This window comes from Pseudorca crassidens, chromosome 6 (assembly GCF_039906515.1).
Source record: "Pseudorca crassidens isolate mPseCra1 chromosome 6, mPseCra1.hap1, whole genome shotgun sequence".
In the NCBI taxonomy this organism is placed as follows: Eukaryota; Metazoa; Chordata; class Mammalia; order Artiodactyla; family Delphinidae; genus Pseudorca; species Pseudorca crassidens.
This window is the reverse complement of record NC_090301.1, coordinates 2,194,605-2,217,354: the sequence shown is the minus strand read 5'-3', so window position 1 is coordinate 2,217,354 and position 22,750 is coordinate 2,194,605.

Here is a 22,750-nt window from a genome sequence, read left to right as displayed (position 1 = left end):
GGGTGCTTTGTCAGCTCTCGTTCTGGCCGTGATATTTCGGTCCCCAGGGGACTGGCGATTTTAAAATGCTGGGGGCTTCCCTGGTGGCGCAGTGGTTGAGAGTCCGCCTGCCGATGCAGGGGACACAGGTTCGTGCCCCGGTCCGGGAAGATCCCACGTGCCGCGGAGCGGCTGGGCCCGTGAGCCATGGCCACTGAGCCTGCGTGTCCGGAGCCTGTGCTCCGCAACGGGAGAGGCCACAACAGTGAGAGGCCCGCGTACCGCAAAAAAAAAAAAAAAACAGAACAAAAAAAAGTATGCTGGTCTTTCATCACATACGGTTTGAGAAACACTCGTTTGAAATACGGTAAATAATAACAGAATCAACCCCAGTAATAGTAACAGTATCACGTGCACTTGAGATGCCCATCTTTGGCAGAGCCTCTACCTCGGTGGGCATAGCGGGCGAAGAAATCCATCTAGCTCATTTCTCGTAGTGTCGTGGAGACGTTGCCCTGAATCAACTGATTCACCGGTAGATAACGCCCCCTCTTGGTTTTATCAATGATGATTTATAAAGACAAATTCGACACTTGGATAAAAAATAATTTTTACATTTCAAAGAACAAGATGACAAACCAGTAGACACGAGTTCTCGAGGGGTACTGGGCGCCTCCTGCCGGGGGCTCCCCTCTGCATGTTCTCCTGTGGTGGGGGTCAAGGCTTCCCTTCTAGGAAGGAGGTGCACTCGCTGTCTGCACCATCCTCCCCTCTTCCCCAAATCTTGTGGCAAAATGACTGTGGAAAGCTGTCAGGTTGGCGCTAAAATATTGGATGGTTTGGATAAGTTGTCTGAGCTGAGACCTGGGTGGCAGGACACTGCAGCCGTGCACTGTGTGGGGAAGCGAGGTCCCCGCGGGGCATCTGGGCAGTGCAAGCAGACAAGGGGAGACCACTTAGGAGATGGGGGCAGACACACTGCTGATGGGGGAGGCTGGCTTGGACAAGGGCAATGGCGGAGATGGAGAGAAAATCTACTTCCAGAAATATTTATGCATCACTCCCCAGTTGTGCAACCCTGTGCCATGACTCTGGGGGGTACAAGATAATTACAAAATGCCATCCTTTCCCAAGAGTATTAGTCTTGTTTCTACGTTAAGTAATTTCTTTCCTTTCCCTCTTTCTTGTTTTAAACCCAAAGCCCAAGAACAATGAACTAAGACCTTAAGGTCTCTGTGGGTCATCCTGGAGGCTTCCAGGGAAAAGGGGCAAAGCTAGTTTCCCTTTTTGCTTTGACTGCTAGGAAGCTCAGAGCCAAATCTGCAACCTCCACTCTCACCCCCAGCAACTGTACAGGGACACAAAGTGTTCATTCTGGACTCTGTTTGGACTCTTGTCTTCATCCTTTTCTCTTATTTATTCCCTTCACCCCGATTTCACTCCCAGCATCCATGTTCTTGGCTTGTAGTGCCAATACAGTCCGGGGAGGGAGGTGGAGACATTGCTCAGGACCCCGTGGCGGCCAGGGTGCTCGATGCTTGAATCCTGTGGGTTGTCACCTAGGTTCGTCCAAATGGCAATTGTCACCAAGCCTGAAGGGCGCTGGGGGCAGGAAAATCCCGCCTTTTCTCTACTCCAGCAGCCATACCTGTGGCGGCCGGCGTGGGCCCCGAGGGGAGCCCCGCCCTGGGGGACCCTGTCTGGGCAGGGTTCCTCATCCTCCGTGGAGCAACCAGAGTTCAGAGCCGGGGCGCGGCCGCGCTGTCTTCTCTCAACCCCAAACCCATCCCGGCTGTCGGGCAGGGTTGGGGAACCACCTCTGTGTCTGTGCACTGGGACAGGGCATATATATATATATATATATATATATATATATATATATATTTTTTTTTTTTTTTTTTGCGGTACGCAGGCCTCTCACTGCTGTGGCCTCTCCCGTTGCGGAGCACAGGCTCCGGACGCACAGGCTCAGCGGCCATGGCTCACGGGCCCAGCCGCTCCGCGGCACGTGGGATCCTCCCGGACCGGGGCACGAACCCGCGTCCCCTGCATCGGCAGGCGGACTCTCAACCACTGCGCCACCAGGGAAGCCCCGAGACAGGGCATATTGATGACTATGAGCTCTTGTCCCTCAGCTCGAACGGGGTCCTGAGGGGAAACCCAGCTCCGGGTGAGGGGACTTTCACCACCAGCGCAGTTTCATCAGAAAACTGATCGGGCCACCCAGAGCCCGCAGGAAGGATGCTCCGCCGCTTCCAGCCCTCGGAGATTGTGTGAGGGACAGACACCCTCATCCTTCCCCGTCACCAGGTCCAGCTTCACGGTCCCAGCAGTGCGTGGTGGCCGGCAGAGAGCGTAGGCTGCCCGGGGTGTCCACAAAGCTGGCCTGCCCTTTAAAGCCTTTCGCCTCCGTGCGTCTATGCCTGGGAGACGGCCGTGTGCATGCACGAGTCTGTCCCTGACCCTGGGTGACGGGGCCTTCCCGCCTGCTCCAGCCCCACTGGTCCTGTGGCCACGGAACACAGCTGCAGCCTCAGCTACACAGGCTAATTCTTGGTCACAGGATCTGAGATGAGAACACATCCTGTAAGATTGTGAAGCTTCAGAGTATTTGCTTTCTTGTGTGTTATTTGGGAACTGGTTTTGTCTCACCCCCTAACTGAAGCTTTGTAAATGCCCAGGAATTCCTTGGGGTCTTGCTAAGATGCTGTGTCTGTGTGAGGTGTGGTCCCCAATCTCTTGCTGCAGACACACCTATTACAGCTATTAATCTCCACGCCCTGAGGGTACGTTATGTGAGAAGAAATGGGTCCTTAACTTTGGCACAAACCTATAACCTATCGAATAGGAAGAAACCCACGTCTCTAAGTTAATTGCTGGTCATAATATCTTATCTTAAGAATTACGTTTATGATCAACCCTTATAATCATCTCAGATAAATAGAGCAAGTTTTACACAAATAAATGGAGCCATTTCACGGAGACGTTTAATGACTTTTCTCCCTCGACGTTTCCACAGTGAGTCACGTGATGACAAACTGAGTCAAGAGGAATTTTGCTGAATCAGGGCTTTACCCAGATAATATTCATCATGATACAGACCCGTTAACACTCTCAGGCTTTCCCGAAACAAGAGTTTACAGGCAGTTGTACAAGGCGGCCAGGAAACCCAGACCCCCTGACGGCAGCGTCATTCACCACCACATTCTGAAAGACCTGCCCCGGCAGCACCCGGGCCTGCCTGCTCCACGGCCCAGCGGGGGGACGGCTCAGAGGGCCCGGAGCTGCTGCCCAGGGCAGCGTCCCAGCCAGGGTGGCCCACCACCTAGCGCCAGGCCCCCCAAGGGCACCGCCTCTCACAGCTGGCGTCCTGGCCGTGCGAGGTCTGCCCCGCAGTGTCCTGCCGTCGAGCAAGACAGAGGCTCTTCTCGTTGCCCTCTTTGACTTCGTCTCCCCGCAGATGGAGAGAGAGACAGGAGGCTTCCGTTGACCAGCTCTGCTCGGGAAACCTGCCGATTTCAGAGCCCCGCGCCGGCCAGGCCTTATCAGCTGATCTTCCACGAAGTGAGGTCCTCCGAGGTCTCCCGGCTCATCTGGAGGGGAGGGGGGAGGGGAAGGACACAGCAGCCTTACGCAGCTTCCTGTGCTTTTCATAAAAGAAAAACGTCATCTCCATCTCCATCTGTTTTCTTTTTCAGATAAAATCTATTTTAGGACAGAAGTATGCGCTCCGCTTTACCACGCTCGCCTCCCCAGCGTTTGGACGTGGCCTCCTCTGTGGGTGGCTGCAGCTGCGGCCCGTCTGTCCCTCCAGCGCGCTCAGAGCCGGGCAGGGGGTCAGTCCCAGGGAGCGCGGCCCGCGCAGGCGAGCCCAGGAACGGTCATAAATAAAAGTGCGTGAGCCCTCACAGGTGGCCTGCGCTGTCCAGGGCCCCTGCCCCCAAATCCCCACGGGCTCCGGGACCCCCGTGAGCTCCCAGGGCTTTGTCTGGACTGATGACTCCCCCAGCAGGGGTGTCCCACGGGGCAGCGCCCTGAGGCTGGGAGAGCACCGGGAGCTTCCGATGGGTACCACTTCCTGCACCAGCACATTCACCTCATGACTCCAGAGCAGAGGAGGTCAGGGGTCAGGGCCTCTGGTGAAACAGACTCTAACTCGCATCACTGTCTTAGGGCTTCTCAGCAAGAGCGATGGGGTCCCTGTAATTCCAGGCCTGAGGTCTGGTGGTTCTTCTGGACCACGATTCTCAGACAGAGGCTGGTCACACACGCAGAGCTTCAGGACGTGTTTGCCTACAGCTGAGGTGGTCACACGTCCCAGGGGGCTGGAAGAGAGCTCTGCGTGTGCCCACCCCGGGTGCTCTTCACTGGTGCACCAGGCCCTTTTCCCAGTTACACCATCCCGTCCCCACCACCACGGCCTTGGAGGATCATCGCGCAGCAAACCCTGTCTGCTGGGCTACCATGAACTGAAATCAACCGCAAGCCCTCTGGGTAGCGTGGCCTGAAATCCAGCTGCACTGAGTTGAGGGGCTGAAAGCAAATGTTAAGTCAACGCTGGCGATAGGAAGAAAACTATATAGCTAAATACATGAGAAAAGAAAAAAATTCTTCCAGCCCATTTTTAGCAACAAGGACACACATTTTCTTAGGCAGTATATTAAGGCATTTCTGGGGTCTTCCCTGGAGGTCGTCAGCCCGCAGGAACACTGGTGTGGGAACAGGAGGGCTGGAGGCCCCGGGGCAAACCCTCCCGGGGAGGCCCCTCCGTCCATTTCTATTCTCGCCCGGAACACACGGAGCCTGACGGCGCCTCACTGAGTTCAAGGGTGATTCAAGGTGGTGTGTTTTGAAATATTGGCAGGACTTTTAGGACGCTAGGAAAAACCAGGAAAAGTAAAAATAACAAAGGGTTTAGACAACAAGTAAAAGTGGCCTGAGCTACCCAGAATAAGTGTCTCTCTCTGATAACGGAAAGAGCTGGAATGCCCCCCCCTGCAGCCCCCGCCAGGCCAGCCTGGGTCTTGGCCTCCGCACAGACACCCAGAGGGCCAGTCACGGGGTAGAAGTTCTCAGCATCATCAGTATGACCTTCCCCGGGGGTGAGAAGAGGATTTTCTCCTGTAGGAAACTGACTCAGTTCAGGACCCACTTCTAGGCCCCGGCGTCAGGAGCGCGTCAGCCCCGCCCTGGCCGCCATCGCCAGCACCTCCGGGTCTGTGTTTCCCCCCAAACTTGGCATTTCTCGACTTCTCAGCCTTGCGTGCAGCCCCACCACGCCCTGCCCAGCTCCCCACGCGGCCACCGCACGCAGTGAGGTCCTGCCGGCCAGGTGGCCCTCGGGGGTCCTGGCCGGCCGTGTCTGCACATGGTGAGGGTGCCAGGCCACCAGGCCACCAGGCCCAGCCCTCCTCGTCACCCCAGGAGAGTTTTCGTCTTCTAGGATGGCAGTTGGAACCGGATGCTTCTCCAAACGGGGGAAGGGCCACAGCAGGCCCTGGGTGCCGCGCCCCTGCTTTTGTCGGGGGTGGGGGGAACCTGCAGGGCCCAGGGCTGCCCTCAGGCGGGCCCAGGGGCACAGACTCCCAGGTGGGCACAGGCTTGCATGCGGCGGGGCCTGCGGCTCCACCCTCAGGTGTCTTCTCCTGGCCTCTGGGCTCTGTCCCTCCCTGTCCCCTCGCCAGTCCCAGTGTGTCCGGAGCCTCCCAGCTCCAAGCCGGCCCCATGATCGCGCCTGACTCAGCCCTCGGCTCTCCGTTGCCAAACTCTGCTGCTCGTCACTGTGAGCCAGGCTGGGGAAGTCACGGGGACAGGGCTGCCGGTCAGGGCATCGGAAGGCTGTCCTCAGGACGCGGAAGAGGGTGTGCAGGACCTGCAGACTCCGGGCCAGCGGCAGGAGGCAGCGCCCAGAGACAGCGAGCAAGTTCCCTGTGCAGCCCAGCCTGCGCCCCTTGCTCGTCGCCGCCCGCCCCCAGCCTACTCTCTGCCTGCTGGCCCAGAGCCCGCTTGCCCACATCAGCAACTCTCAGTACCCCTGCCTTCCCCAGCCAACGGCCCTCCAACCACCCCTTCCTTTGGGAATCACGGGCGAGGGCTTGCCCGGTGCCCACCCAGGTAAGACACACTCACCGTCCTCCAGGAAGTCGTTTCTCAAAGAGAAATGAGCAAATAATTGCAGAGGCTGAGCGACTGCCAAGGTAACGCCACGTGAGCAGGGAAACCTATCATTTGGAGCAGTGCTGCCCACAGACCCCTCTGTGTCCTGTCCCTGCAGCGTCCAGTGTGGCCGCCACTAGCCACATGCCGTGGGGGGCTGAGATGTGGCCTGTGGGACCGAGGAACTGGGTCTTCCATTTAGTGTCACTCCAGTTAATTTGGATTTAAATTAAATAGCCTCATGTAGCCAGTGGCCACCATATGGGACAAAGCAAGCCCTAGGGGATCCGCGGACAATGCCACCAAAACATCAGAATCAAGACGTTTTCAAATACGAGCTTAAGAAGTGAACAGCTGTTAAGATGCTGGGAATGCTGCTACTGGAGAGCGCAGCGTCCCTCCTGCCCACACTGCCGGGGTGACCTCACTGAGAGGAAACCTGTCAGATGGGGGTGCCGCTGCGGGAGTAGGCCTTTGCCCCAGACAGGCATAACCTTCCAGCCAGTGATTAAAGACGGAGCCCCAAACCACTCCAAGGAAGCACCGCACACCTAGAATCTGGAAACCTAAGCACAGACATTCACCCCAATATTACGAAGGGTGTGCGACCATGCCCCGGCCCATCTGGGTGACCTGAAGGTCGAGGAGACCAGATCGAGAGCTGAGAGCTGCCTTCCCTTCATCCTGGCCACGCTGCTCCAGGAGGTCCAAGGTGCGGATCACAGAGGTTTGAGACTGCAGGGTTCAGGAATGCACATCACAGGGGTTTGGGATGCAAGGTGCAGGGCGTGGGCACCATTTGGGGCAGGGAGGCATTTATTTAACGAGTAAATGCTTGGTTAATGTCTCCCGGAAGCATTGTTCTGAATAGAATGACTTTGTCAATAAACTTTCATCACCGTCCCCACTTCCTGAAGAGGCGCCACAGCACAGAGGATGAGATCGAGGCCCCTGGGCTCAGAGGTTTCTCCAGGGGCCAGTGTAACCTTGGGCTGTGCTTCCAAAGCCTCACCTGTGAAATGGGGTGGTGACGGTGACACCTGCTCCAGGGCAGGGACAGCACAGGACGAGGGGGTGCTGGCCAGCTCCCCGAGCGTGGTGCACAGGGCTGGGGTGGGGAAGGTCTCCATGAGCCTCCTGTGCCGTGGTGTTTCTACACTGGGGTGCTGCTGAGTCAACAGCAAAGGAAGGGGGTGGTCCCCACGCCTGGATGAGGGGTGCTGCACTGCCAGCAGAGGCCCCCGGGGAGGGGCTCCCTCCCCTGCGAGCCTCCACATCTCCCTGGGTGGACTGCGGTGGGGATGAGCTTCCCCTGGGGAGTGAGGCCTGGGCTGTGAGCCCAGCACCTGGGTTTGGAAGCGCCAGACCCTTGTGCTGCATGACCTCGCATGTGTTCTCTGCTTCCTGGGTAAGGGTTCCCGGCTGGGCAGCCTCCTGGGACCCGGGCCACTTGAGGATGGACACAGAGCCGGTGAGCCTGAGGTCCAGCTTGGAACATGACACTTGAGCCGTAAGCATCTCATTCTTAATATGGGCTTTCTTCCTCCTGGAAAGACCCAAGTGGTCTTGGTCCCCACCTTGAACTCTGACAGACTCCCCAGGAACACGAAGTCCCCCGTCACCATGAAAAGTGAGACTGGATCTTCTAATTAACTTCTGTAAGCATTCACTCAGCGTTCACTTGACAGAGTCTAGAAAAACTGCAACAGAGGTTATGTTCCGATGTTGATCTTACGGAGTCTTCTTTTATAGTTATTTTCATTGAGGTATAATTTTTGCACCATAGAATTCATAAGTGTACAATTCGATAATTTTCAGTAAATTTATAGAGTTGTGCAACCATCACCACAATCCAATTTTAAAACATTTCCATCACCCCAGACCAGAACGTTCTCTCGTGCCTGCTTGCAGCCAGTCTCTGCCCCAACACCTAGCTCCAGGCAAATACTGTTACGTGCTCTGTCACCATAGACTTGCCTCTCTGACGTTTTATATGAATGGACTCATACAATGTTTTTTAATATAATTTTTATTGGATCTATAATTGATTTACAATGTTGTGTTAGTTTCAGGTGTACAGCAAAGTGAATCAGTTATACGTACGTATATATCCACTCTTTTTTAGATTCTTTTCCCATAGAAGTCATTACAGAGTATCGAGGAGAGTTCCCTGTGCTCTGCGTAGGGCCGTATTATTACCTATTTTATATACAGTAGTGTGAATATGTCACCCCCTCATGCAATGCTTTTACTAAGCGTAGTGTCCTTGACATACATCTATGCTATCATGTATCAGTACTTTGTTCCTTTCATTCCGTTGTACGAATCCACCACATTTCGTTTGTTCAGTCACCAGCTAGTGGACACTTGGATTCTTTTCAGTCTCTTATGAATAATGCCATTTTGAACATTCTCATACAAGTTCTTGTGAGGACCTGTGTTTTCATTTCTTCAGGGTGTTGTATTAGCCTACTTTGGCTGTTATAACAAATACCACAGACCGGGTGGCTTGTAGACAGCAAACATTTATTTCTCACAATTCTGGAGGCTGGAAGTCCAAGTTCAGGGTGCAGGCAGATTCAGTGTCTGGTGGGGGCCTGCTTCCTGGTTCATAGATGGCTGTCTTCTCACTGTGTCCAAACATGGTGGAGGGGGCCAGGGAGCTCTCTGGGGTCCCTTTTAAAAAGGCACTAATCTCATCATGACCTACCCACCTCCCAAAGCCCCAACTCCTAATACCATCACCTTGGGAGTTAGGATTGCAACATACGAATTTTGTGGGGACTCGAACTTTCAGAAGATGGCGGGTAGATACCTATGGTGACTCAATTCTCAACATTTTGGAGAGCTGCCAACCTGTTTTCCATAGTGGAAGCATTTGACATTCCCACCGGCCATGAACTAGGCTCCCAGTTCCTCCACATTCTGCTCATCGCTTAGGATGGTCTGTCCCTTTGACGGCAGCCGTTGTAGCAGATGTGAAGGGACCACCACTGTGGTTTGGTTGCATTAACCGTCATGTCTAATGAGCCCGAGCAGCTCTTCATGGGCTTCTTAGCCATTTGTACATCTTCTTTGGTGAAACAGCTATTTATGTTTTTCACCCATCTTTAAATGAAGTCTTTATCTTCTTAGGGAATTGTAAAAGTTCTTTATATATCCTGGAGACAAGTCCTTTACCAGATACATAATTTCTAAGTAATTTTTCCCTGTCCGTGGCTTGTCTCTTCCTTTTCGTGATGATGTCTTATGACCTGCAGAAGTTTTTAATCTTGATGAAGTTCAATTTATCACTTTATTTCATAGATCATGCTTTTAGCATCAAGATTAAGCCAAACTCCCAAAGATTTTCTCCTGTGTTTCCTTCCCGGAGTTTTAAGTTAGGTCTATGATCCACTTTGAGTTAATTTTTGTGGATGTTGGGTGATAAGGGCCTAAATTCATCTTTTTTGCCTGTGGATATCCAATTGCCCCAGCACTTTTGTTGAGAAGACTCTTTTCCCTATTGATTTTCCTTAGCACTTTTGATGAAAATGAAGTGACCGTAAGTGTAAGCATTTATTCATGAACGCTTAATTTTTGTTGCATTGATCTATGTCTACCCTACGCCAATAGCATATAGCCAGGATTACTGTGGCTTTAGGGAAAGCTTTAAGATCCTCCTTTTAATATAAACTCTCTTTTTGTTCTTCTGTTTCAAAATTGTTTTGGATATTCTGAGTCCTCTGCATTTCCAAGTAAATTTTATGGTCAGTTTGCCAATTTCTACCAAAAAATTCTGCTGGGATATCTGTAAGGTTTAATTGATGATAAATCAATTTAGGGAGAATTAAAATCTTGAGGATCTTGGGTCTTCCAATCCCTAAATATGGACTATTTCTCCAATTTTCTAGATCTTCTTTACTTTCTTTCAGCAATATTTTAGTTTACAATGTAAAAGACTTGCCCTTCCTTTGTTGAATTTATTCCTAAATGTCCGTATTCCTTTTTGACACAATTGTGAATGGAATTATTTTCTTCATTTCATTTTTTATTGTTTGTTGCTAGTATATAGAAATAAAAACATTTTTGTATGTTGATCTTATATCCAGTAACCTTACCGAACTCACTGATTAGATTTATTAGTTTTTGTGGATTCATTAGGATTTTCTATCATGTCATCTTGAATAAAGACAGTTTTACTTCTTCCTTGTAATCCAGATGCATTCAATTTTTTTCTAGCCTTATTTCATAAGCTAGAACCTCTAGGAAAGGTTAAATAAGCATAGAGTGAGTGGACATCCTTGCTTTTCTCCCAATCCTGTGTGGAAAGCATTCAGTCTCCTACCATTAAGTATAATATTTGCTGTAGGATTTTTTAGTATCCTGTATAGAAATGAGGAAGTTTCTTTCTATTCCTAGTTTGTTGAGAATTTTTATCATAAACGGGTTTTGGATTGTGTCAAAGGTTCTGTCTGTGTATATTGAGATGACCATGTGTTTTTTCCCCTTTGCTAATGTGATATATTTACTGTGTTGGAAAAACTCACTGCTTCCGTTTACATACTCACACAGAACACTTCTGTGACTAGATGTGTAGGTTTTCCACACTTCAAGCAGTTCTGTGACACTAGCTGGGTGTCCTACAACTTAATTCAATTCTGACACTAACCTGAATTAGACCCCACAGGTCGAGGACTCAGTCCTGAAAGACTGACCGCCCCCCCCCCCCCACTTCACATTCCAACTGCAAGTCCAGGTTGTCACCTGTGCTTCTGACCAACTGGCTGTAAATCGGGGCTCACACGACATCCTCCTCAGATACAATAACTTGCTGGGACAGCTCTCGGAACTCAGGGAAACACTTATGTTCACCAGTTTATTATAAAGAATGTGATAAAGGATACAGGTGACTATCCAGAGAGTAGAGATGCCTAGGGCAAGATATGGGGCCCCCATGCCCTCTCCAGGTGGGCCACCCTCCCCATATCTCCACGTGTTCAGCAATTTGGAAATGCTACGAACCCCATACTTTCAGGATTTGTAGGGAGCCTTCATGAACACAGGCATGATCGCTTATTAATGCAATTTCCAGCCCCTCTTCCCTCTCCAGAGAATGGGGCAGGGAGCAGAAAGTAATAAACTTCTGAGCATGGCTTGGTCTTTCTGGTGACCGGCCCCCATTCAAGAGCTACCTCATTAAAACAAAAGATGTGCCTATCATCCAGGAAATTCCAAGGGATTTAAGAGCTCTGTGTCAGACACTTCTATCACTTAGGAAATGACAAGGGTTTGAGGAGCTCTGTGTCAGGAAGTAGGGTCAAAGATCAAAAATTAGCAGGAACCGAGGGTGAAGACCAATTTATATATTTCTTACATTCCGCAATTACATTAATTGATCTTCAAATGTGAAACCAACCTTGCATTCTTGGGATAAATGTCGCTTGGTCATGGTGTAGAATCCTTTCTACATGTTGCTGGATTCAGTTTGCTGATGTCTTGTTAAGGATCTTGGTATCTATGTCAGTGAATGTTATTGGTCTATAGTCTCCTTTCCTTGTGATATCTTTGCTTGGTTTCTATACGAGAGTAATACTGGCCTCATTTCCCAATAGAGTCTATGAGGAATTCGTACGTTTCTTTGTTCAATATTTGATAAGATTCACCAGTGAAGCCATGAGTTTGGGCTTTTTTGTGGGAAGCTCTGTAATTACTAATTCTTTTAAAGAATTTTGCTCTAGAATTATTCAGTATGAGTGAATTTTAACTTTTTTGGGGGGTAATTTCCTTTAAGGTTTTAATGTTGGTGGTATGAAGTGGGGTGTTTTTGAGAAATTATAAACATACAATAAATAAGTAAATAAAAACGACAAATATTCTTTCCCATTAACCAGAATATTATAGTGTTAAAATTTATTCATATTTGTTTCCAATAAAAACCAGGAGAGAAAAGAATTTCAACAATATGCTAATTATGTTGATAAATGAGGGTGAGCTTACAAAATAATGCTGAGTCAATTAAACTAAACACACAAAAAGCACATACGCACTTATGGGAATCACCCAAAATATACGTACCACAGGGATACAGAATAGTGCTGAGGGGTGTTACCAGGAGAAGAGAAACAGAAAAGCCTTCACAGGAGGTCGTGCAACAATTTTAAATTATCGGGAACCCTAAAGACGAGACAGACATATTTTTTGCATGGCTGATTGGCTGACTCCCAAGACTGTCTGGAAGGTTAGGGGATTTTCAAAAGGCAGACTGGACGTTCCTGTATTTTGAAGTGCGTGGAAGCAGAGCCCTGCTCCAGGAAGGAGGCCTGCTTCAAATGTGTCACTGGTTTGCTCCTCAAGACTTCTGCCAAAGTTTGAAAGTAGCCGGGCAAGAGACTGTAGTATGAAACCTCCAACTGTGGAGGACAGGCTGAATTCCACGTCCACCCCCAAGTCTTTCTGGGCAGGGAAATGGGTTTGTTATCCTCATAGTCCAAAGCTCAGAAGCATCTCCTCTCAAAACACTGCAACCAGAGGTAAACTGAAGCTACCTAAAGCCGTTGTCTAGCCCTGACATACCTTGATTCTTAAGGAGATGTGGTGAACAGAGAAAAGGAGGCACTGTCTCTCGGGAGAAAAGAAACACCCACCTCAGATTTTGTGGTTCCTTTACATACAATGTCCAGAAACAACCACAACTTAGGAAACAGATAAAGAAACAGGAAAATGGCTTCACAATCAAGAGAAAAAACAGCCCATAGAAGCAGACCCTCAGGTAATCTAAAATCAATGGTAGAATTTAGACAAGAAACTTAGTATAACTACAAATAGATGTCCATCCAAATAGATGGACAAATGTATAGAAAATATTGAGAAACTTGAGAAAGGAATTTTCCAAAGCCATAGCAAACTGGGAGGCAAGGAATGGTGAAAAGAGTCAGGATAAAAAAGTTCCAAGGAAACCAACAGTTGCTTGCCTTTCTCCTGCAGCTGGACCTGTGGAACTCTATCCCAGTCCTATTGACGTCCCTGCTTCTGGATGTGAGTGAGGCCTGTCTCCACATTCCTAGAAGCCCTTTGATTCCCAGGATGCTGCAGGTGCACTCACTGCCCCGTTTATGCCTGACCCAACAGGGCTGCCCCATCACCTCTGCCGTGTCCCATCCTGCAATTGAAACAGTCTGGGACCTGGGACTGGGGACCCTTTGCTGCAGGGCTTGCACCTGGACAGATGTCCCCTCTCCTCCAGCAACAAAATACAAAGAAACTATAAGGGACTAAAACTAACTGCACGCATGAGCAGTGGGGACAGATTATGGACAAGGAGATACCAGAAAACCGAAAACCCAACTGCTACTTCTGAAGAGCCGGGAGCAAAAATAAGGTACTAGGAGCAAAAACAGCGTTCTGCACATGCGCCCTGCACTCAACACCACCAAACGGGTGGGCAAACCACCTAAGCTACCCCTCCCACCTCTACGTTCGCCCCATATAAGGAACCAGCTCACGCACCCCTCCCCGCAGGGAGCAGCAAGGGAAGCTGTTACTTGTTTTCTCTCCCCCTCTGCTGCAGCAGGGGCCCCAATAAAGCCTTGCCTGAATTTCTCGTCTGACCTCTGATCAATTTCTATTGATTAAGGAGGCCAAGAACCCGGGTCAGTGATACAATCACATCCATGCCTTCCCCTGGCCAGAGGCTCTTTCCATGGGGCCTCTGTGTCCTTCCCTTTTCCTCTCCTTGGCTGAATTCGTCTCCCAGAGAACCAAACTCCTATTTCATAACAAGCCCAAACTGTATTTCCCATCTGGTTACCACCATGCCCTGGAACACTGCACTTCCCAGAGTCCCTTACAGCTGGCGTTCTGGACTCAGTTTAGGTGCAGCTCCATTGCAAGTGCTCTGGTTGGACTGGAACGGCAGACGTGGCCACTGCAGGCAAGGCTGGCAAACGTGTGTGTCCTGGTGGCCGGATCCCACGTCCTGGTGTCTGGAGACCAGCTTTGTGGGCACAGAAGGCAAACGTGGTGAGGGTCGTAGCAACGGCGGTGGGTTCCTGGACTCTGGGTCTTGGCTTCAGTGGTGGGACAGCTATATCGCCTGTGTGAGCAGACGCCCACATTCACTGCTCCAGCCCGCAGTGATTTTTAAATCCTTACAGCCTAGGCTGAATCCCTTTCTGCTTCAAATGCCGGAAGTGATTTATTTGAACCTGCAGGTTGCTACATCCCCTGTGAAGAATTGTCTGGAAAATCCCACACTCATTTCTGCTTGCCTACCGTCGGCCAAACTTAGTCTCATGGCCACAGCTATCTGGTGGGAAATGGGTATCTGTGGCCCTGAACACAGTCAAGGTTCTGTTTCTAAGGAGGGGATGGGGCAGATGATTTTAAATAGGCAACAAGCCTTGGCCACCGAGTCCCAGCTGGTTCACCCCCTTCTGAGTCTGGTCAGCAGACCCGTGGCCTGAGGGCATCTCTGAGGTCAACCTCAAGGTTTGTCCTCTTGCCTATTCTGTTTTTTTTGTTTTTTTTTTTAAAAATCAAAACCTTGAATGAAGACATTCAAAAAGTTGTTTACTAAATGTCCAGGTGGCAAGATCAGTAACAGTTGGAAAATGGAATTGAGAGTCCGGAAAGTGTTGACTGACCGCAATGGGGGCCTGTAACCAGAAGCTGAAATCTTAGGGGATGTGGAGTCGATCCTGCATTTCGTCAATCTCCCGGCAGACGCGGGCTCTCCCTCTGCTGGCTGCCTGGGGACCCGGGCTGGCCAGCAACCCCTTGGGGATCACTTTCCTCACAGCTGCAGGGAGGGGTTTATTGGTTTCGGGGGCTGCCGTAACACATGGCCACAGACTTAGTGGCTTACAGCAATAGGGATTTACTCTCTCACGGTTCTGGAGGCCAGAGGTCCTAGATCAAGCTGTCGCAGGGCCACACGTGTGTGAAAACTCTGAGGGAGGGTCCTTCCTTCCTCTTCAGTTTCTGGTGGCTCCAGGTGGCCGCCTTGCTCCAGTCTCTGCCCGTCTCCACGTGGCCTCCTGGGTGATTCCTCTGTGAGTCTCTTATAGGGACACCTGTCGTCGGATTTGGGGCCCACCCAGTTAATCCGGAATGAGTTCGTGTTGAGATCCTTCATTTAGTTACATCTACAGAGACTGTTTTCTCAAACAGTGTCACAGCTACTGGTTCCATGGAGTACCTTTTTGCTAGCAGCTCACGAAAAGGGGTGTAGACGATAGAATCTGCAGCTGAAGAGGAAAACGTGGCAAGCGCCTGACACAATTCGTACTTGTGCCTAGGACTCCCCCCACCAAGCCTCCGCAGCTCTGTAAAGACTGACTGATCCCCACTATTTGGGGGGCGCCAGTAATACAAAGTTCCACCTTATAAAGTTCTATTTGAAGTTTAGGACTTATTAATAATCGGTGCGAAGAGGCTGTGAGGATTTTAAAGCCTTCTGGCTCCAAAGGAGCTGATGGGGAGCTGCGAGCACCCAGATGGGGCAGAGTCGGCGTCCCCCGCTCTGGAGCCGGCGGGCAGCCCTGGGACCGGAAGCAGCGCTGCGGCTGAAAACCGGGCGCTGGGATTCAGTCTCCCAGCCTCTTGGAGGCCCAGTTTGTCCTTCTGTAAAGACGAACGCCCACTTCTCTGGGCCCTTGCTAGTTTTAATCGAGTCAAATATCAAAATGGGTAGTGTAGCTCCTGGAGTATTGTAAACCCCCAATAAACAGAAGCTCTTACTACAACCATCGGGTTGAAATCATAGACACACAGGGTCCCCGAGGGAAGGCCCGCTTGGGGTCAGGTGTGCAGGGACCAGGCTATTTGCGGATTCTGGGCGCTGGGCGTTCGTCTCCCAGGATGGCGGCCCCGGGGGACCCGTGGGCACGGTGCTCATGCCCCTTGCCGACCTCCCCGGGCTTCCGGCCGCCAGCATCCTGGTTCCCTTCCTCCCTGAGCTGACTGGGCACTGGCCCGGGATCGCGCCCTCCTCCTTGCTGTCCCCAGGGCTCCTGGAGCCCCAGGCTCTGTGGGTGCCTGACTCTGCCCTTCTTTTTCTCACTCCGAGCACATCTCACCCTCCAGCACACAGACAGGTACCTTTTTAGGTGTTGTGTCTGCCTTCCCGTCCCTGCCGGGATGTGAGCCCTGCCACGCACGTCTCTCCTGTCCACCCGACAGGGCCCGGCATGCGGCCGGCACCCGGTACATTCATTCATACAGAGCGAGGGAAGGCAGAATTCACGGCTGAGCAGCGGGGTGACCGGCAACACAGCCGTCATGGGGGCCGGGGCCACCGTCAGCCCTGCGTCTGGAAGAGCGCCCGGGGGGGTCTTGCTGCCCGGAACTCAACGGCTGCTCCCTGGGGTGGTGGGCTCTACCTGGGTCTCCCAGCAGAGCAGGGGACGTTAGGTGAACCCCACCAAAGCACCCTAAGCCTCCCCACCAGGGAGAAGCGTGCCACTTTTTAAGTTGGCTTTTTCCCTGGGATATCGGGGGTGGTTTGTGATGTCTCACAAGCTGCTCCACTGTCACGTCCAGCATCTAACCAGGGTCAGGGGTCAGGGCTCAGGTCTGGGGGGCGAGGTGGGGCGGGGAGGGCCGTCTGGGTGGTGCTGCAGTTCCGGGAATCACCACCAGGTGGCGCTGGAAATGGCAAGGCTCCCCCACCCCCACCCCCACGCAGCCTGGGCTGCTGGGAGGGGCGCCCGGTGCACCGCAGCCTCCTCTCCTTTGCGGTGCCCTTCGGTGGTGATGCCTCCCCAGATCTCAGAAAGCCTCCCGTGTTGCTGCCCTCTTGCCCCACGGCCCCCAGCCCCTGGGGGGAGAGAAGCCTTGAGAAAACAGCCCCTCCCCGCCGGCTCCTGGCTGGGACTTCTGCACAGCCATCAGGTTAAGTTAACAGCGTGCGAAAGTGTCTTTCACACTTGGTCAAAGGGACTGGACATATTTAATTACGAAAACCTGTCTGGGGTCAACCTTAATCTCCACGTCCCCAAGGCCCCAGGGCTGCTCTGCTCCCGCAGCCACGCGTTCCGGGGTGGGGGAGGGCGAGGGTCGGGTGGGAGCTGGAGGTCAGCAGAGCCCGACCCAGGGAGGGGCTGTGGCTTCCGGGGGAAGCAGCGGAGAGGGGCTCCCGTCCCTCCAGCACGAGACGGGCCCGGGGGTGTCTTGTAGGCCCCCGTGCCACGCGGTCCGGAAGGGGCCCAACAGACGGCGGCATCGCGTTGCCCCCCAGGAAGGCCTCCTCTCCCCGTGCACCAGTGTTTTCAGGACTCTCTCCAGGGCCTTGCGGGGGTCAGCGTGCCCGTTCCTCTCCTGGCGGCGCAGACACGTGCATCGCTGGCGACCCGGCAGCATCCCGGGTCCTGGATCTCCGCCTGGTTTCCCTGTCTGACCCACAGCAGGGGCTGAGGCACACCCATCCCTGAGGACGGGGCGGGGGGTCCAGGGGCGGTCCCCCACCTGCCTTCCGGTGCTGTCTTGTCAGTACACCCTCCTCTGGCTCACCTCTGGTTTCCCCTTCGTGTCACACAGGCCCGGCCCTCGTCCAGGGGACGTTATCTGACACCCCGCCCCACCCCGGGGCTTGGAGCTCCAAGGCGCAGGGCGGCACCCACCTGTTCCCACCATCAGTCGAGTCCAGCAGGCCCCGCAGGCCGCAGCTGGGTGCCCGTGCTGGCCATGCAGGACGATGTGGGGCAGAGGGTCCCAGGCCGGGTGGGGAGGTGACACTTGTCTTCTGTGCCCCAAATACTCTGTGAACCCCTCCCACCTGTCGCATTCTGCTTGGACCTGGGGACATAGACCCAGGGCCCAGCCCTGTACTCAGGCACCCCTGGAGGGGTGGAGGACGGTCATCACCCTTCCTGTGGGGCTTCCAAGGAGGGGGACAGAGGCTTAGAATCGTCCTGAGATGCGGGGGGCTGCTGAAAGCCCCTTGCCCTTCCCCCAGAGAACACTGCACAAAATGTCAAGGGGGTCCCAAAGCTCCGAAGCCCCCAGATTCCCTGGGGGGACTCCAGGTCAAGAGCCCTGATGTAATGGACCCCCTCAGACGCTAACCCAGCTGTGCCAGTGGCCCCGGCTCTCCCACAAAGGCTCTGCCTGCGTCTCCCGGGGCTATGGTAACAAACTACCAGAAAATTGGGGGCTTCAAACAACCGACATTTATTCCCTCACAGTTTGTAAAGCAGAAGCCGGAAATCGAGGTGCCGGCAGGGCCACACTCCCTCCAAGGCTCTGGGGAGCGTCCTTCCTGCCTCTTCAGCGTCTGGGTCCCGAGCACCCCTCGGCTTGCGGCCGCATCACCCCAGTCTCTGCCTCTGTCTCCACGTGGCTTCTCCTCTGTCTCTGTGCACCTGAACGATCTGGGATGATCTTATCTTGAGATCACTGGTTCCAGGAATTAGGAGGTGGGCATCTCTTTCAGGGACCACCACTCACCCACTGCTGCCTGTCTCAGGTCAGAAGGGGCTGCCCGCCAGGAATGAGTGTCTCCTGGCAAGTGCCGGGCAGTGTCCCGGCCCCACCCAGCTCAGTGCAGGGAGGGGCTGAAGGATGTTTACGACTTGTGTGGAGCATTAGGGGAAGCCGAGCCCAGCCTGCTGGGGCTGCCACGCCACGAACCTGAGCGTCCAGTCCCCTCCCCAGAGGGTCTGGTGCAAGGTCTCCAGGGGAGATCAGAGGGCAGGACTCGGCCAGGGGTCACTGTCCCGACAGAGGAAGAAACGCCACCCTGAGGCTGGAGAACAGCCCCACCCTCCCAGCCACCTCTGTGTCTCCGGAGAGTATTGGGGGAGGGGAAGGGAAGGCTTCGCAGAGGAAGCGCCACTTAAACTGGGTTTCAGGGGGAGAAGAGGGTCACGGGAAGGTGGGGGAGGGGACGGCCATTCCTGGCGGAGGGCGTAGCAGGGGCCAGGAAGCAGGGCTTGCGCCGTGCCTTCCCGGAGGCCTTCCCGCAAGAGGGGGCAAGGTCCCGAGCTGATGGTCAGGGCAAGCTGGTGCCTGAGATGTTAGTGGGGCTCGTGTGTGAAAGCTTGTTCTGTGCTCAGGGCAGCCACCCAGGCCCCGGGCAGGATCCTCGTTCTTCGGGGCTGCGTGGGCACTTGGATGGGACTCAGGAGGCCCTTCGGCCCAGGCAGCTGACAGCAAGCGGGGTGCCACTCGATGAAGCAGGAGGGCGAGCAGAGGTGCGGGCCGCCTCCCCCGGGCTCAGCTCACCTGTGTGTGCGTGCACGGGACGCCGGGGAGGCCCGTTCTCGGTTCAGCACGCCCTCCTCACCCGCCCCTGCACGGGCGACTCTGTCCTTCCTACCTGAGAGGCTTGACCGAGAGCAAGCGTCTTTCTGCTCTTGTTCTGAGATGTGCATTTGCCTTATTTTCACCTTCCTAAAATGCATCCCCCAGTTGGTACCACACCATATGGCAGTGGCAACGTGGGTTCCCCAGGAAGCAGACCGGTGAGGCTGGATGTACCGGGAGGTGTGGGTGCCTGCACAGAGGGAGGGAGGGAGGGGGCAGGGCCGGGCAGAGGGGGACCCCAAGCTGTGACGAGGCCTCTACAAAGGCCTCAGCCACCCTCCAGCTCTGCGGCTGGACGGCCCTCCACCCTGCCGGCCACTGGGCGAGGGGCTGCCTTCCATGGTCCCCCACGAACGGCCCCTGGTGCGGGCTGCGGGCTGCTGCAGGGCATGGGGACACGGTCCTTCCGTCCCGCAGGCGTCTGGGCGGCACCCATGTCACCTCCCCTCCAAGAACTGAGTTTAACCCCTTTAACCGTGTTGAGCAGCTTGTGAACAAATGATGCTGCAGGACAGAGAAAATACTGTGGGACAGAAACATTGGCGACAGTCTCTTACGGCCGGTCTGTGCTCAGAGCTTTTATACCTCATCGAAGGTGGTCCTTACAGCAGTCTGTGCGACGGTCAGGCTGCCCCTCCCTGGACCTTGCGGCTGGGCGTCCTGATGCTCCCCGGAAGCTGGCTTCTCTGGGGTGGGCCCCAGGGTGGGCCCCTCCAGGGGCCTTCTGCACACAGGAGGGTGGGACGGGGATGCCCTTCTGGGCTTGGGGCGGAGCTCAGCGGAACGTGCTAGAAAATACTTCCCCTGCATTTCACGTTTTTCTCCAAACGGCTGTCTCATTCCTTGAGGAAACTGCTCTGCGGGACAGAAGTTGGGAAAGATGGCTTTCAAATCAACCTTCATTCACGTAAATGAGGTGAATTCAGAGCACTGTGTACTCCTTTCTATCACAAAAGGGAAAAAGAACCATCCTCAGTGCACTGCTGGCGATGACCCCTTCCCTGTCCTCTTTGGATGCCAAGTTCAAAGGCACAGCTTGGCTTTCTTCATTAGGTTTATGCCGAATACAATGCTTTTTCCACTCTCCAGCCCCAAAAGGCGCGCTCCTCGCGGCGGCCAGCAGTGACGGTCAGCCCAGCCCCGGTGGACACCGCCCACATGCCCAGCACCTAGGTACCAACCGGCTCCCAACTGTTAAATATTTCCAGGTGTTTCCAACTTTTCACTAAAAAATGCTGAAGTGAGCATCTCCACACAGAAAACATTTTCTGTAATTAGATTTATGTCCCTGGGACCGAGTCCCAGGGTGAAATTACCAGGTCAAGGCGAGGTTCTGAGCAAATATTCTCCCGTCTGTCTGTAGCCGTGACCTTCCACCAGCAGCGAGCTGTGAGCGGCCCAGGTCCACACACCCTCCTTTGAATGGACACACGCAGCCCACTCGCACCCACCTCCCGCCAGCGACGCTTCTCTTTCAGTGGGTTTTTAGGTTACTCACGGGGCTTCCTAGTTTTCTGTGTGGTTATTGAACAATTGTGTCTCATCTGGGACTCGTCTGTTCATGATTTTTAAAAGAAAATTTGTATGAGTTCGCATAGATTGTAAACACTGAAGCTTTGTTGTATTGGCTTCCTGGTTTGTTTGGTAAGTTCAGTGTCATTGGATTGGAAGGTTTTGTATTTTCTTTAGTCGCATTTATCAACGTTCTTCCTTTGTGATTTCTCATTTCTATCACTTCTTTTCATTACGGAAAAATTCAGAGACAGGAGAGGAGAGTATAATGGAGACGCCCATACTCCTGGCTCATCTCCCTTGACCCTCTCACCCACCTGGTCCCCTACACGTGGTGGGGTAACCGTGCAGACGGCCCTCGTCCTGAGAATCCCACGCTCTGGCTTACGTCCCCAGCCCTGCTTCCAACGAGCACACTCAGTGACTTTCAAACACGTTCAGTCCCGCCATCACTGCAGAGATGAAGATACACACCTGAACCTTCTTTCAAAACAGGTTTACGGCTCCATGTGGTAGATTTGATGCACCTGGATTTATTTTTAATCATTATTTTTTTAATACATTTATTTATTTATTTTTGGCTGCATTGGGTGTTCGTTGCTGTGCGCGGGCTTTCTCTAGTTGCGGCGGGTGGGGGCTACTCTTCGTTGTGGTGCACGAGCTTCTCATTGCGGTGGCTTCTCTTGTTGCGGAGCACGGGCTCTAGCCACCTGGGCTTCAGTAGTTGTGGCTTGTGGACTCAGTAGCTGCGGCTCGCGGGCTCTAGAGCGCAGGCTCAGTAGTTGTGGTGCACAGGCTTAGTTGCTCCGCGGCACGTGAGATCTTCCCGGACCAGGGCTCGAACCCGTGTCCCCTGCATTGGCAGGCGGATTCTTAACCACTGCGCACCATGGAAGTCCTATTTAGATATATTGATACAAAATGGAAAAGTGATTTTTCTCTGGACAGTGTAAGTAGTAACTCCAATACAGTGCGTTCACTACATTTGCTAATCTTTTTATTTTGAATTCATAAGAAATAGTTTGCATTTCTACCGCGGGATGGTCCTGAGTTCACACGTCTTATAACATATATTCCTGGACCTTGGCGGGTCTTGCCTCCTACTTGCCTTTCTCCAAGATTTTTTTAAATTTCTACTGGAGTGTAATTGATTTACAATGTTGTGTTAGTTTCTGCTGCATAGCAAAGTGAATTAATTATACATGCACATATATCCACTCCTTTTTAGAGTCTTTTCCCATATAGGTCATTACAGAGTACTGAGTAGAGTTCCCTGTGCTATACCATAGGTCCTTATTAGTTATCTCTTTTATATATAGCAGAGTGTATATATCAATCCCAATCTCCCACTTTATCCCTCCCCTCCCCTTCCCCCCTGATATCCATAAGTTTGTTTTCTACATCTGTGACTCTATTTCTGTTTTGTAAATAAGTTCATTTGTACCATTTTTTTAGATTCCACATATACGTGACATCATACGATATTTGTCCTTCTCTGTCTGACTTACTTCTCTCAGTGTGACAATCTCTAGGTCCCTCCATGTTGCTGCAAATGGCACTATTGCATTCTTTTTTTATGGCTGAGTAATATTCCACCATATCTATGGACCACATCTTCTTTATTCATTCCTCTGCCTTTTCCAAGTTTTGACTGCCATTCCTGGCTGTGAACTGCTCAGGGACTTGTAACCCCAGCTCTACCCCAGGCCACTTGAACTTACTGAGTCCCCACATGAAGGCAAGTGGGGCTGGCATCTTTCTATCAGGGTCTTGGTTTATTTAGGGGGTCCCGGCCTCTTCATTGTCACTGCAGCCCTTC